The 14972-nt window shown below is 40.6% G+C and overlaps 1 protein-coding gene across 2 annotated transcripts in view; it reads left to right on the top strand.

Annotated features, from left to right (window-relative positions):
- Positions 1-393: 393 nt before the first annotated feature.
- The window catches only part of ENOX1 (ecto-NOX disulfide-thiol exchanger 1), a 356320-nt gene continuing 341741 nt past the window's right edge, over positions 394-14972 (top strand). For both annotated transcript variants that reach the window (XM_084226361.1, XM_084226360.1), the window contains exon 1: positions 394-509. The gene's annotated coding sequence lies outside the window, so the exon portion shown is untranslated. The remainder of the gene's footprint in view (positions 510-14972) is intronic.

The raw sequence follows: 14972 nt of genomic DNA, 5'->3' as shown, positions 1-14972 counted from the left end.
AGGGGGGAATTTTCCCTCGGTCCCTTGCAGCATCCCTCCCCGGCACACATACGCACACTCACACACACACACACACGCTCGCTCACACAGCCGGACAGGCAGAAGCACCGCGCTGCCCGTGCCTCGGCAGCCGCCGCCTCTCCGCACCCCGGCCCCGCGCTCCCCGCCGCCGCGGGGCGTCCTCCGCCTGCTGCAGCGCCGCCGGGCCCGGCAGCCGCCGAAGGGGGGCGGCGGCGGCGGCTCCCGCTGCTCCGCGGCCCCGCACCGGCAGCGGTAGGTAGGTACGGCGGTCCCGCGGCGGCAGCCCGCTCCGGGCAGCTCCCGGCGCTGCGGAGGGACGGGGACGGAGGGAAGGCGGGAGGGGAGGGCGACGGGAGCGGGGCGAGACGCGCTGCCCCGGCCCCGCCGGCGGCGCTCGCCTCGCCCGGCTCCTGCTCCGGCTGTGCTCCCGCGGGGCCCCGCGTCGCCTCCGCCGCTGCCCGGCACCCCCCGGGCACCGGCTCTTCCCGGTGAGTCAGAAAGTTTGCTCTCCTGGGCGCCCGGTGTTTGTTATTGTTTGGGGTCCGCCTGTTTAGGCTGGGCTTTTATTTTCCCATTCCCGCTAGCGGGCTATTTATTTATTTATTTCTCTTTTCTTCCTTTTTTTTTTTTTTTTTTTTTTAATTGCAGTCGCTGCTGCGGCGCGGGTTGAATCGGGCTCCCGCGTCCGGCGCTGCCCCCGCCTCGCTGGGCAGCCTCCCCCGGGGCACACGCGTGGGCGGGCGGGCAGCGCACCCAGGGCGGCCGGAGCTCGGGTCCCTCCCGGTGCCCCCCTTCCCTCTAAGAGCTGGGTGGCTGCGGCTGAGATGTTGCCGGCAGCCCTCCTGCAGTTGGCAGAACAGTTTTTGGTGGCGGCTCGGGAGGAGACTGTCCCATCCCTTTCCTGTTTCTCCTCGTTCCTTGAGAGAGTGTTTTAAAACAGGTTTCTGTGAAGCTATAGATGACAGGATCCCGGCGTCACCGAGAGCTGTTCTCCGTTTTGTAACTAGCAGTGTTACTGTAGCGGGTTATCAGCTGGGGAACACCCGTATTCGACCCTGCTGAGGAGAGGGATTGGCTGTGGGTCATGTCCATCTTCCGCTGCTTTCATCTAATTGCTAGAAGTAGCTTGCTGTTGTTTGGGGTAGAAGAAGCTCGCTTGCATTTTATTCTTTTGTTCTTTAATTATAAATGGGGTTTGGTGGGGGCTCGTAGTTTCTGATTGGAAACTATCAGAAACTATAGAGGTTGAATAAAACCATCTCTGAGCAGGAGAGGCAAGAAGCTTTCAGGTCCTTCCTATGAGCTGTGTATTTTCTATGTTGTGTGTGGTTACTTCTTTTTTTTCTTATCACTGGGAGTTCTGCTGTAATGTCTCAAAAGCTTTGATGTTTTTTTTGCAATGAAACTCATTCAGTTTTTTTTTCTCAAATTTAAAATGGAGTGATAAAATGCATAGGCGTTAATAAGTGAGTTGAAAGGACTTTGAAATAGTGCATGTTGTGCATGGTGTGAAATTGTAGATATACATAAAAGAATAATAACTACTCTGCAGGTTTTATTTTAAACCTTCTCTATGACTTTGTGGTGAACTCTCTTCCTCTGTCTCTCAGCTTTTAAGTCTGATTGTTTTCTGCACTTGAGGTCTACTATCTTGTTGTGGGAATGCATTGGTAGGCACCCACATTAGCCTGGTTCTCATAATCTTTTATTCGCTCATTTTGCAAAGACTCGCCACGGTTAAAAATAAGTGAAAAAATAAGTGGCTTTCAATTTTAGATTGCTTTTTCTGGTGCTTTTATTTTTTTCTCTATTTGATAATTTATTTATTTATGTTACAACTGAAGGGGGAGGGGGAGAGTAGGGAATTGTCTCTGGCTCTTCCATATATCCAAAGGTACAAGACAAAAAAAGAAAAAAAATTTGTGTGAAGAAATTAAAGCACTGAACCTAAATCTGAATTCCAAGAACAAAAATTCCGGTGGCATGTGTGCTTGCCCACACCAGGCATTCTGCAGCATGTGGTATTTACAGAACTTGCAGTGTACAGTAGCTCTCCAGTAGTAAGAGAACGCTTTGTATCCTTGGAAGTGAGAGAGTCTTTGACAAGTCAGCAAAACTATAGATACAGTCAAGGAATGCTGATACACGTGTGATTGTGTACATATATAAATATCACCAGATTGCCTGAGTTCATTTTTCCTCAGTCTAGTTTGTCTTCCTCAGCCTGGAATATATACATACTTTCCCCTGAATTTTGAGGCATTTTTTGCTGCTCTTCTCTGTTTGCATGTGTTTTAATGTTAGTCTTAATCTCGCTGTAAAATACAAAATAATCCGGTAATAGATTTAGAAGACTTTATTGCCAGGCGAACCAGGCAATAGATCATGAAATCAGACAATAGTATTTTGTTTCCTAGCAACCCCCTACTGCAAACAGAAAACAAAACGGTGGTGGATGCTTCCACATCATGATAGCTATATGTCGAAATCCCCAAGTAGTAGATACTGAAGTACTAATTGTGCTGGGAGATTCACTCCTATTTGTTTCAGCTGCTTAGTTAATATTTTCCTTTTGTGAGGAAGATTTTTTGGGCTAAATGCAGTTAAATAGTTAAAATTTCACTCTGTTAAAATGTCTGTTAGAATGAAGAGGGCACAAAATTAAATAGAATTTTTGCCATTAAGAATGATTTAGAGTTGTCTGATCATATTGCAGGACTGTTTCTAAATCTGTGCTATTATGGACCCTTGCAAATCAGATATATCATCTCCTGTATCCAACATCCAGTATCTTTCTGGATTTTGTGTTGTTAGTCATCCTTTAGATTTGTGTTTTAAAACTATGTTTGTTAGAATGTATTGAAAGAAAAATCCTTTGTGGCTCCTAGGAATGGAAAGTAAAATCCTAAGTGCCTCCTTGCCGTGTTTACGTTCTTGGCACCCAGTTCAGCCCTTCCAAGGAATCAGTGCTATCACCGTGCAGCGGGATTGGGTCCTGAGCCATCACCTTTCTTAAAGTGCTTTTGATAATGCAGTAGTTCCCTTGTTTAAAGTGCCTGAGCACTGAAATGGCACTGAAATTCTCGACCCTGAATCAATCTGGGATGCACTTTGTGCACTGCCATCTATCTGAAAAAATCCATTAGTGCAAGCTGGAGATCTGACCTGGGATGGGTGCAGGTGTTTGTGCTCTGGAAGCTGCTGGAGATGCTGAGCTGCCGTAGGAAAAGGAGCTGAGCAGGCACGGATGTGTAGTTGTACGTACAAGGCAGCAGAGAAATTTCTATGCTTTTGTCTCTCTTTTATAGGAGAAAATTGCAAAAAGGTGTTTGCCAAGTTTTACCTACAAGCCTTCACTATCCAGCAGTATCTACAGACATCACACAGTAAATTGAAACAGAGGCAGTTTTCCTATTGGTTGCATCAGTGATTCTGTGAAAATGAAAATATTATTCCAGTCTGGGAAACTGTAAAATCACATGAAAAATTTGCTGTGGGGGAAGACAGCAAACTTAGTCAAGTATGCATTATTAAACAACAGTATTTGCGCTAGGCATGCGAAGGGTGTTCTCTGGGCAACTTAGGGGTTCACAGCATTATTTAAGAGATCCCATGTGCAGTCACAGGCAATTTATTTATATTGCCCATAGGTATTTTCCTGGTTCATCTCAAGTACTGAGGTACAAAAGGGTTACAGCAAATGCCACTTGAATAAAAAGGGTTGAAGTGGAATGGTCAGAGAGTATTATAATTCTGATAAATATCTCTGAGCAGCTACTTTCTTGTCTATATTTGAAATCACACGTTTTGGTGCCTAGCATGTGTGGATGGTTTAGTTTAGAACATGCTAATTGAATTTTGGAAGGCTTTATGGATTGAGAGGAAGTAGTAGTCATTTTCCAATTTTTCTTCTCCGTTTCTTTCTCAGATGGCACTACTCCCAAAACTTGATTCTTACAATTAGGTAGTCCACAGATGAAGCTTGATATGGCTGCCTAATTAGAGTCCCTACTTCACCTTTGCCTGTGTTTGCCAGGCAGCAGAATGAGAAAAGGCAAAGAAAACAAAAAGTACAAACAAAAAACAAGGGGGAGAGACAAGTCATGAAGTATTCTGTGTATAAGCAGTGGAAGTCATTTGGAAGTGATTTTAAATACTCTCCACGAAACTCCTTTTACACCAACTGCATTTGTTGCTGGTGGTGAATATAAAGCTTTCATCTATTGTAATGTGGGTTGGCCGCTGATGGAGACAGCCAACCCATGGCCCAAACCAAAGACCTTCTTCTCCCTTGTCCCCACTAAAGATCATCTTAAGCGGAACAGTGAGTTATGTCCATTCCATTTAAAGGTGTTTAGGAGACAGGAATTAAGAAATGGACAGCTTTGTTCTCTCTCTTAACTGCACAGTGATGGTTATGGCTAATGAGCTACCAGGGAATGTGCTGCATATCTTCTTGTGATACACGAGCCTTTCCAAATTTTTCACAAGGCTTTCTTTTATTATTATTTTTCAAAGTGGGTACTGAAGTAATGAGAATATAGAATTACTTACTGCATGTTTAAACCTATAGGCTTCATGATTACTGTAATAAATACTTGGGTGTTTATTTCCTGTTCTTCTTTTAAGAAAGGAACAAAAGCATGATGCTAGTTTTGGACTCTCTTGAGGCTTTCTTTTTAAAATCCTGTTACCTTTAATCATTGAGCTGTCAATTTTTGCCAAATGCAGAAAGTATACTATCCAAGTGATTACAGAAACTGAGGATTTGGTTCAGCAGAGCACTGACTTTGCACACCTAACTTCTTTTTTTTTTTAAGTGTATGCATAAGCTCATCTCTGCTTGCTGAGATCAATTGGATTTAAGAAAGTGGTGGAAGTTAGGCATGTAATTAAATGCTTTGTTGAATAGGGCAAAACCTTTGAAACTAATGTCTTTGCTTTGTAGTAAACAGAACTTCAGAACAATTCCTCCAGGATCGTAGAGTGAAGGGAACAAGTAGGGGGAAAAGACAAGTTCTTGGGGCAAGGGGTATCAAATCAGGAACTTACTGGTGGGAGATAGTGATGCTGGGAGGGATTGAGAATTAATAAATGAGTCTGGAATGGGATTTAATTACGGAAAATTATGGTTTGTGCTTGAGCTGTCAAGAAGAAGGTACTATTTTGGTGAACAAAGAGGTGGTATTTCCTTTTTATAAGACTCTTGTGAACACCTGAAAATTGAATATCATCTTAACAGGAAGGTATTGACAATTTAATGGAGGCTCAAAGAAGAGCAACAAAATACTCAGAGGTCTGCAAGAGCTAGCTTGAAGAGAAATATTCAAAAATAGACATCTCTAGTCTTGGAATGAATATGGGGAGATGGGTTAACTATGTGTCTGTGTTTGAAATGCGTTTTAGTCAAAGCAGTCAGATTTTTTTCCTGCCTTATGTGAGAGAATACTTATGACTAAATGGAGAAACTGAGGAAATACAAGTTTAAGATGAATTCTGGACCAAAACTCAGTAATAGAAAACTGTATTGTAGTCTATATTAGTCTGGGTGTAGTGCAAGTCCCCCATGACTCTTCAGATGTTTAAAATTAGAGTAGGCAAATTGTTAGCAGGGGTACTGGAGAAGCAATCCTGCATTTTCAGGGGCATGAAGTACAAGATCAACCAGCCCCTTTTCATGCTTCTGTTCAAATTTCAGCTGAATGTTACAGGAGGCCAGATCCCAATGACCAACCTTGCCTTGGTTTGCAGTGCTGAGACAGTTGAGTTTTGTGCTTTTATAATGCAGGATTCAGAACAGGATCATCACGTGGGCTGAGTCATTGATAGGATGGTGGATGTACAAGGATTAGCTACAGTAGATTTTTTAGTAAACAGCTACGGGTTTTTAATTTGTTTTTCCTTTTGGAAACGATGAGCACCTCAGGTGGTGTAGAGGGCACAGAGGTGACAGCTTTCTCTTTCTTGACAATTTGTGCAGCATTTTTTTATCATTTGAGGACACTTACTGCCATTAGGTGCAATGATGGATAGCAGGCACTGTTCCTTCCTTCCTGTCCCCCCATCATGATGCCTTGATCTCAGCACAGCTGCCTCCTGTGAGCTGGCTAGTCAGTGTGCAGTGCAAGTCCTGATACCAGTGGTGTTTTCTGGAAGAGACTGAGAAAGGGGGAGAGGCATAGAGATGATTTTTCCAAGGATGCATTGATTTAAATGTCTCCATCATCCTTGTAAACTTGAGAGAAGACTTAGCCAGGGAATGTGCAGGTTCAAGGTATAATGACAGCTTTCTTGTGGAATGTTCAAGGTATAATGACAGCTTTTCCTGGAATGAAGTTTAATAAATTTGGGTTATTGCAATTAATGTTACTCAAAGCAAGCATTCAGAAAAAAAAGTGTTGTGTGGACTGATATCATCAGGGAGTGTTTTCCAACAGCCATGCCAATTGCAGAGGAGGAGGTGGATTTCCCTCTGCTGTGCTTTATGCATACCTCACAGCCAACTGTTTAAACAAGGCCTATTTTGGTAACCATAAGGTAAAAACAAGTGATTCAGAATAACCCTTCTTAGCACGTTAATGATTAAAACAGTAATCGTGCAGCAGTATCACGTACAGGGTAAGGCTGATCTGGGATATCTGGGCTGAGCTGGTTGGTTAGATTGACCTTTGGTTTAAGTACTTGACAGTGCAAGAAAGGAGTGTTTTGAAGTGGTGAAAGACAGGTTTAGGTCTTCTGTGTGCAGTGTAATGTGGAAAGAATTGGTCTGTCTGTTAAAACCCAGTACACTCCCAATAGGCTCCAGGTGTCTTTGCTTATGTAGAAGTCCTCTGAGAGTGAAGCCAGGTTCAGTCCTTGCTGGTGCTTGTCTCTGGGAACTGGTGGATTGGTTGGTGATGGAGATCTGCGAAGAGGTTCATTTTGAAGGAGTAAAATTGAAGGAAGTCTTGTTTTTTAGGCAGAACATAAAGATTAAGACTGAGATTGATTGCTAATGCATTGCTTCTGCTAGAGGGACAATCTTCTGTGTAAGTGTGTCTAAGATCAGGCTTGTTGGATGGGATTGTTTAGACTGAAAGGTACTGTGAAAATGTAAGATGATTATCTCCCTTTTGCAGGGAGAAGCTAGGTCAACAGTAATCTTAATTACAACTTGTTTCTGTTAATAGATCTTTATTTTTAGAGTTAAGTTAAATGAGGCTTTAAAGTGCTTTTATACAGGTACTTTTAACGTAGTGTTGCCATTTAGGATGTGGGGTTTGATATACTGGATCTTAACAATATTTGTGGAGGAGCAGTTTCACCATGTCCAGGGTGGAGAATTCACAACTGTTCTGGTATGGCAGGTTGTCTCTCTGTAGGTTTTAAGGGGACCTGTGCCCTACACACAGTGTAAAAATGCTTCAGGACATAACAGCTCTGCCTCTGGTAGAATACAGTGAGGATTTAATAGAATTTTTAACAATTCTGTTTAGATTTATTCATTCCTTTTAGGAAGCATTTTGTCAGGGAAGCAAAGAAGAAATGAAATAGAAGGAGCTGATAAAGGTGTGGGGTGAATTTAGGGAGGTGGATTGCAATAACCAGAATGAGAGCATGCTCTTAGAACGAGCACTGGTTCTTCTGCCCTTATATGAAGTATTTCAGCAATGACAAATAAGTTTGTTTCATCTGAAAGCAGCAGATTGCTTCCTAATATTTTGCTGGTCTGACATTCTGTGAAATTGTGTTATATCCTAATTCAGTGGCTGCTCTGTATGTAGAATAAGAGCTTGCTATTTTCTACCAAGGGAAGCATTCCCTCTCCTTCTGCAGTGGTAGAGGTATTTTGGTGTTAGAGGTCCATGGATTAATCTCTTCTGATGACTTCTGATAGATGTTGACATGACTCAGAAGAGAGAGTTGCATTTTCTGAATAAGCAATCTGCTTAGTTTGGAGTTTTTCTCAGAGGTGGGACCTTTGCTCAGCAGTGAAATCTGCTGAGATCACAGCACAGGGGGGTATGGCTACACAGACACATCAGAATGTGGCTGTGGTCCCCTGCTGGCAGGTAGGGAGCAGCACTCTGTGGATTTACTAGCTGTAAATGGGTGGTCTGTTCATGCATCCTCATGCCTCCCATGCACACACCCTTCTGGCTTCTACTGTCTTCAGGCAGAGCAGAAGTGTAAGTATAGTGACAGGCTGTTCCATAAGAAAGCTGGTGATTTAAAGATCCTGGAAAGTGCATTTGATTTAGAATCTTCTATATGTTGTCTTTCCATTAGTTTGCCTAAAATGAGCATCTCTGGTTAATTTCTTCTTAGCAGATGAAGGCACCCTTGGCCATTTTTTGGTTCAAGTTTATTCATATCTTCAGAGTAAGAGGAAATACTGTTTGTGCTGATGAATCATTTTCTGCAGTGTAATCTCCCATTTCATATGAACCAGGGAGCCATTACCATTTGTTTCATTGACAGCCTGTGAGGGAGCATTTCAGTTCCTAGAGGGACCTGGGTGAAGCTTGAGCAAGAGCCTCAGATTGCTATTGCCAATCTATTTAGCTACCCAGTTTCTTGCCAATTCTTTAAGCTTAACATTGTTACGTAAAAGCTTGTGAAACTAGATATGGTCTGTTTGTCATTAGTTGGGTTGTTCAGTTTTATTTTCCATTATATGTTTGCTTAATTTCTGTATCATCTTACAGAACAGATATAGTGTGTAGTTTATATTTTTTTTTCTTTGCAAAAGAGAAGGGAGCTGTAAATTCACCTTACAAAGGAAACTATTAACATTTTTTTAGGTAAGGGAGTCTGGAAAATTGGAATTTCTTTTTTAGTTTCTTGGAAAATACTAAGGAAGATTATATAACTGCATGAAGTCTCTGGGGAAAAGGAAAAGAAGCCTTGCTGATAATGAAAGAACCAAGTAGCTGCTTAATGTAATCCACTCTTCATGGAAAGGGGAGAGAAGGGAGACCTGTGCAGTCAGACCAGGCTTCATTTATTCTAAGCTGAAAGTAGGCAGCACATCTGATGGGCAAATCGGTATATAAGGCCAGCTCGCTGGTCTGACACCTGTGTTTGCCTTTTCCACATTAACAAAGTTGATTCTGTTTGGTGTTATGTACTACAAATAAAACAGAAATTACAGAAGTAATGGTTTTCAGGCTCATCTTGCCCAAGAATCGAGGGAGTAGTTTGAAGTGAGTCAGTCAACTCGCTGTAATCAAATAATCCTTCTATACCTCAAATATAAATGCTGCATGAGTAGCTAGGCAGGAAGGACTTCTTGAAATCTTCATCATTTCAAGATGACTTCTTGGTCATCTTGAAATGATGAAGAAAATAAGTTTCTTTTGATTCTCCGGTGTCAGACAGGCTACCTGAGGAGAAAGCAGAAGGTTGAATTTGATAATCCTGAAGATGAGATCCCTTGCATCATTGAACTACAACTTTGACCTTGGCAGCTTCAAGCTTGATATAACCTTTGCATCACTGAAGTACAGTTGTGATGATCACTGAAGTCACCTTTCTAGGTTTCAGTGGCACTTCAATGTAATTTTGTGGTAGAGGAATCATTTTGTTATTGGGGGGACAAAGAGCAAGAGCCACTCATGTTTTAAACACGAGGAAAATGAAGACTTCAGAGTTGGTGTGAAACCTCCTTTCATGCCAGTGCAAAATGAGCAATACAAAGTGAGATGTAAGCCTGCATGTACTGCCCTTTCAAAGGCATTTAAATTCACTAGCTCACTGTTAAAGCAATGAAGGAAAAGGGCAAAGCAAAACTCAAAACTCAAACCTAAATGAAACAGCGCTTCTGTTGATGCAAGGTGTTTAGTGAATATGAAAAACATTCAGAAAGTGGCTTGAAGCATCCGTGCAAGACACAATGCAGACCTCTGTAGTGCTCCCAGCCATGTCTCTAAGGAATGTCATGGGATGGCTGTACAACAAGGAGGCATTCTGTAAGCGCCTGAGGAGCAAGTGTAGTAGTGGCAGAAACAAATTGAAATGAGAACTTCTGAGGTAGGTTTGTCCTGATGCCGAGTTCATCTTGGTGAGAGAGAACCGTCTGTATGATTAGCAGTTGGCTGGAAACAAAAAAGAGTGTTTATGCTTCCTTCCTTCAGTTACTCATGGACATCATCTGAGGAAGATTTTATTTTCATTTTTGCCTCTACTCTGTGGTCCTCAATAATGCAACTTGGTTTAAACAGAAGATGAATGTGACTTCTGTAAAGACTTTTTATACTGCATTGTATAATTCTTTTATATTTTTATATAAATATAAAAATTCCCCAGAGACTCCCCAGGGAAGTGGAAATCTTAGGAAGGCACATAATGATGGTTTCAGAAGGATTTCCAGCAGCCTCAGCCTGGTGATGCTCCAGTTCAGATGGAAACTTTCTTCATCTAACTTGCAAATAACTGACATCAGATATCTGAGAAAAATATTGAAGGAGATCTCAGTAGCTATAAAAACTGAATTGCAAGAGGAAATGTTTTACGTGAAGATGGAGAGCAGGAAGAAGTCTGACCTACAAGGAAAAAGTCTATAATGCTCACAGTGAGTAGAGAAAAAGTAATGGGCTGAATATGTTGCCAGAAATAAAAAGTTTAGAAACTTTTTTCTAGTGGCAAGGATGCAGAGTGATCCTAGCATGGGTTGGTAAGGGGAGACTGTGGGGCTTTATCAGTTAGGGTTTTTAAGAATTTAATAGATATAACTGTGTTTCCTGGAAAGAATGCAACTGATTCTGTTGCATGGTTGTTTCCAGCTTTTTTTTGTCTGATTCTCACCAAGCCCTACAGTGAGTGGGATAACAGGAAATGAGACAGTCAGAAGGAGCATGGTTTCCCAACTTAAGATGAAATCGAGATGATCAGTCTGTTAGCCTTGTTTGTGTCAGAACAGTAGAATATATAGCAGTTGAGCTGTAGGAGATGCTGCCAGTTGAACATGGATGTTTCAGGCTTGAACATTTTCTTCCGTGTCTGGGTAAGTGTTGGGTGTTTTTCCATGTTGGGCAGTTAGGCTTGAGACGTTTTGATAAATTCACTTTGTCATTCATGATCCCATGCTAACACAACTTGAGGTTCAGTCCTGGCTCATGCAAAAACATCATGAAGCAAGCACAGCTAGAGAGAAAATTAATCTGTTTTCTAAAAGCTTATGCAGCCGTATCCCAAGTTGTTAAGGCACTCCTCAAAATAAACTAAAAGAATGGTAGATCTTACTGTCTAGAGACTAACGACTCAGCTACTGTGTTTTTGTGTGTTTTGAGTTGTATGCTTTCAGTTTTGGACCACATTGGAGGAATAATCATGTTACAAAATTAGTTTGGTGGTCTGCGGTTTGTGTTTTTAATAGTAAATGCTTTGTGGACTTCTTGCAGTGTTTCGAGTGGCTGTCTTCAATCAGAGGAAGAAAGTTGTCTGAATTCTGGGAAGCATGTGGGGAAAAGACTAAGGGTCCATTAGACCCTAGTTTCTGCTTTTCTCCAGATGTTTACTCCATAACCAGTAGTAAACATAGCACGTAGACCAATAAAAATAACATAGTATATTAGAAGTACCAGAATATGAGTTCTTTTGGCAGAGAATGTTGAATTCTCCTAGAAAACAAATTAGTTCCTGTGCATTATGTGTTCATGGAGGTTTACATGAGTAATGAGTCAAATGTTCTTTTAAGATGTATGGGGCCGGATTCAGATCCCCAGTGATTTAAATTTTGAGTAATTCAAAAGATATTTATGAGTTATACTTCAATAACAGATTACAATCTGGTTCTTATTCTGTAGGATTTTAACAAGGTTATAAAAGGGAAATTCATCTTAATTTTCCAAATGTGTAGCAAGTTACATAATTAATCCAATATTGTCTTCATTCTGGAGGAGGCTGTTTAACTTGAATTTCTTTGTCAAATACCATGCAGACAAGCTCATGTGGTGGTAACATTAACTAATGATAGAGTTATCCAGATATATAGCTCTGTCATTAACTTGAATTGTTTTCAGTAGAGAAAGAACACGTTGCTGAAGAGAAGAAAGCATGCTATTTTTGCAGTCACTATGCAATTAGCTCATGTAACCCCTGTGCTCGTCATGCTTTGTGTGAGATCTGGGGTGACCAACTGTAGGTCATTTGTGTGAGAACAAAGACCCTGAGGCTGTGAGACAGTTTATTAAGATAATACTGTGGGGTGAAGATCAACTGTCTGTCACAGCAGTTGCCAATGGAAGCGTGTCTGTATTTATTGAATGCCTTCATAAATAAGAGTTGCTTGAACTGGGATGTTTTGAGTACTAAAGGATGGGGGAAATAACCAGGTAAATGGTTATGGTAGTGGTGTGAGCATGGAGCTGACCTCACCTTGTTTTCTGCAGGTTCTCCTTTAGTGGCAATGACTCTGTGGATTTTCTGATGCAAGGTTGAGTGCCTGCAATTTTAACCATGGGATGTTTATTATTTTGTCCTTTAATCATCCACTTACTTTCATTAAAATGAAGGGACGTCTGCCAGTTTTGGTCACTCTTAAGCAACGTCACCCAAAGTTAGCAAAGAAAAGGGAGGAGAAACAGTTGAAGTTGCAGACAGAGCATCATTTAAGATTCATTCTCAGGACACAGAGCTAAAAAGCATTTTTACCAGATGTTTCTCTTTCCAGGTAGAAAAAAAAAAATTGAATTGAATTCTTTCATCCATGTCAAAGAGTACAAAGTGTTTTGTCACTTGCTGATGCCTTGGTGTATTTGTCACTGGGAAGCCCACAGCAATATGCTTTCTATTTGTTTATGAAAAATGGACATACAATCTGTTTAAAACAAAATAAACTCGTTGTTTTTATCTGTGTAAGCAAAACAAAGCTGCTCTTGTTTGCAGACTACTCTATGACCTTAGCATGTGTGTAATGGCATGTCTGGTGCAGCGTTACTAACCATAGTAAGGGAAACAAGTTCTTTGTCACAGTGCTTCATAGAGGATTTTCTGTGTATGTTTTTCTGCTAAAAATCTTTGATAATCTGTTATTAAATATGAAAGCCTCTTATTTCACCTTTACAAGAACATCAGATTCTTCTCGCACATAGAAAACTCCATGCTTAAGATTCAGTTTTGCAAACCCTTCCCCCTTCTTGAAACATTCATATGGAAATACACCATTAACTGTGAAATTCCCTAGCAACCTTAACAGCCTAGAAGAAGAGATCGAACCTCAGGAATACACAGTTCTCAAGAGCATTTGTACTGTCTTTTGTTAATATTCATTATATTCTAATAAGTGATTTGATAAATTCTTTTGAGGGTCTCTGCTATTTTTTTCTCTCCATTTCAGTGGTTGTTTAGTTGTAACAGTGCAATATTCCCACTGGTGGGAAGTGGAACCCAAAGCTTCTTACCATCTCTCCTAGAAAGCCTTCAAAAATCCACTTCATTGTGATTCCTTTGCTAATTTCTCTGCCAGTCCATAATTAAAAATAAAAAAAAATCTTTTTTTTTAGTGATGAGTAAGTTTTTGACAACTGATAGAGGAATTATTAGTACTTTACAGCATAATAAATTGCTTGCTGATTCAGTTTAAGGAGAGAAGTCATTCTTTCATATGCATGGTGGCAGTAATATGTAGTACCTTGATAGGTTTTCTGCCTCTTAATTCTCTTACCTAGTCATCCTTACAAACCCAGAGCTGATGCTATGGTATGCAGTATCTCAGGTGTCTCAGTGCAGAAAATCATTCAGGCATTGCTTCAACTTATCCTTAATCCCACAGGAGCTGAGAGGTTCTGGCAAAAAAATCCCACTGCTTGATGGAGACAGAGCTAAACCCTAAAATGAAATCAAAGGGAACTTCATTAGCTAGTGAAATTAATTTCTCTTACTTTTGTTCCAGCTCTGGTTTCTAGAGTAATTTTTGGGAAGGAATGTAGAGCTGTGGCTATTTTTGGGGGTTTGTTTGCTTTGTTGTTTGTATGGGCTTTTTTTAGGCGGTTGATTTTTGGTTGTCTTGAAATTTCAAGTGGTCCCTTCTGTATGCCTTTTTCTCTATCACTTTTTGTCTCCTTCCATTTCTATAATCCTCCTTTCTCCTTTTCTTTGTCTGTCTGTCCCATGTCTTTTTACCACAACCTCTATTTCTTGTATATTTCAGATGTGTTATTTTCTTTTTAATGCACTGTCTTCTCTATTGCTTTCCTTTTATTTCCTCTCTTCATTCTTTTTACTGGCTTTTCCCACTATTTAATATTTTGAGGCTCTGCCCTAGAGATTCTAATTAATTTCTTTCTACAGGGATAGAATTGTAGACTACTCTGGATTTCCTTTTTTGTATCCTGTGCAAGTGATAGAAATGTACCCATGTCACATGAAGCAAAGATGGGGTAGCCCTGTAGTGCTGGGCTGCACTAAATTTCTTTTTGTTTGAAGGCTTAGAAACTCAAGTTTCTCTCTTGAGTTCAGGGCTTTGGTAGGCTTTCTTGTCACCTTACTCTCAAAAGTAATTTTCTAATAGTAATCTCTCTTTTGCTCCTTGCATTATATAAGATCAATAGTGTAAGAGGCTACCCATGCCTCTTTAAGTGTAATAGTTTTGTACAGTTTTTCAGAATGCTCATGTTTTTGCACAAAGAAAGCTTTGCTCTTGTCTAGGGATCCTTAATCTGAAGCAGTTGTTCCAAAGAAAGGGAAATTTGTGCCATACAGTATATTTAATTATTTTTTGAGTGGGTAAGTCAATTTTAGAAATATGGTTATGTATTGCTAAGGTCTGTAATCTTAAATGTCCAAGAAACATTCTCACATATCTTAAGTATCAAAATTTGACTGTGAAATAGGTAGTACTATTAGAAAGCTCACTGAGTGGTGAGTCAAAGTAATTAAGGGAAAGTAAATAATCTCTGAGGTTCTCATTCCCCATGAAACTAATTTTGTATCTTATCCTTCATGTATTTAAAAATAGTTCCCTGCTAATT

This window comes from Fringilla coelebs, assembly GCF_963513975.1.
Source record: "Fringilla coelebs genome assembly, chromosome: 2".
In the NCBI taxonomy this organism is placed as follows: Eukaryota; Metazoa; Chordata; class Aves; order Passeriformes; family Fringillidae; genus Fringilla; species Fringilla coelebs.
This window is presented reverse-complemented; position numbering and strand designations above follow the sequence as displayed.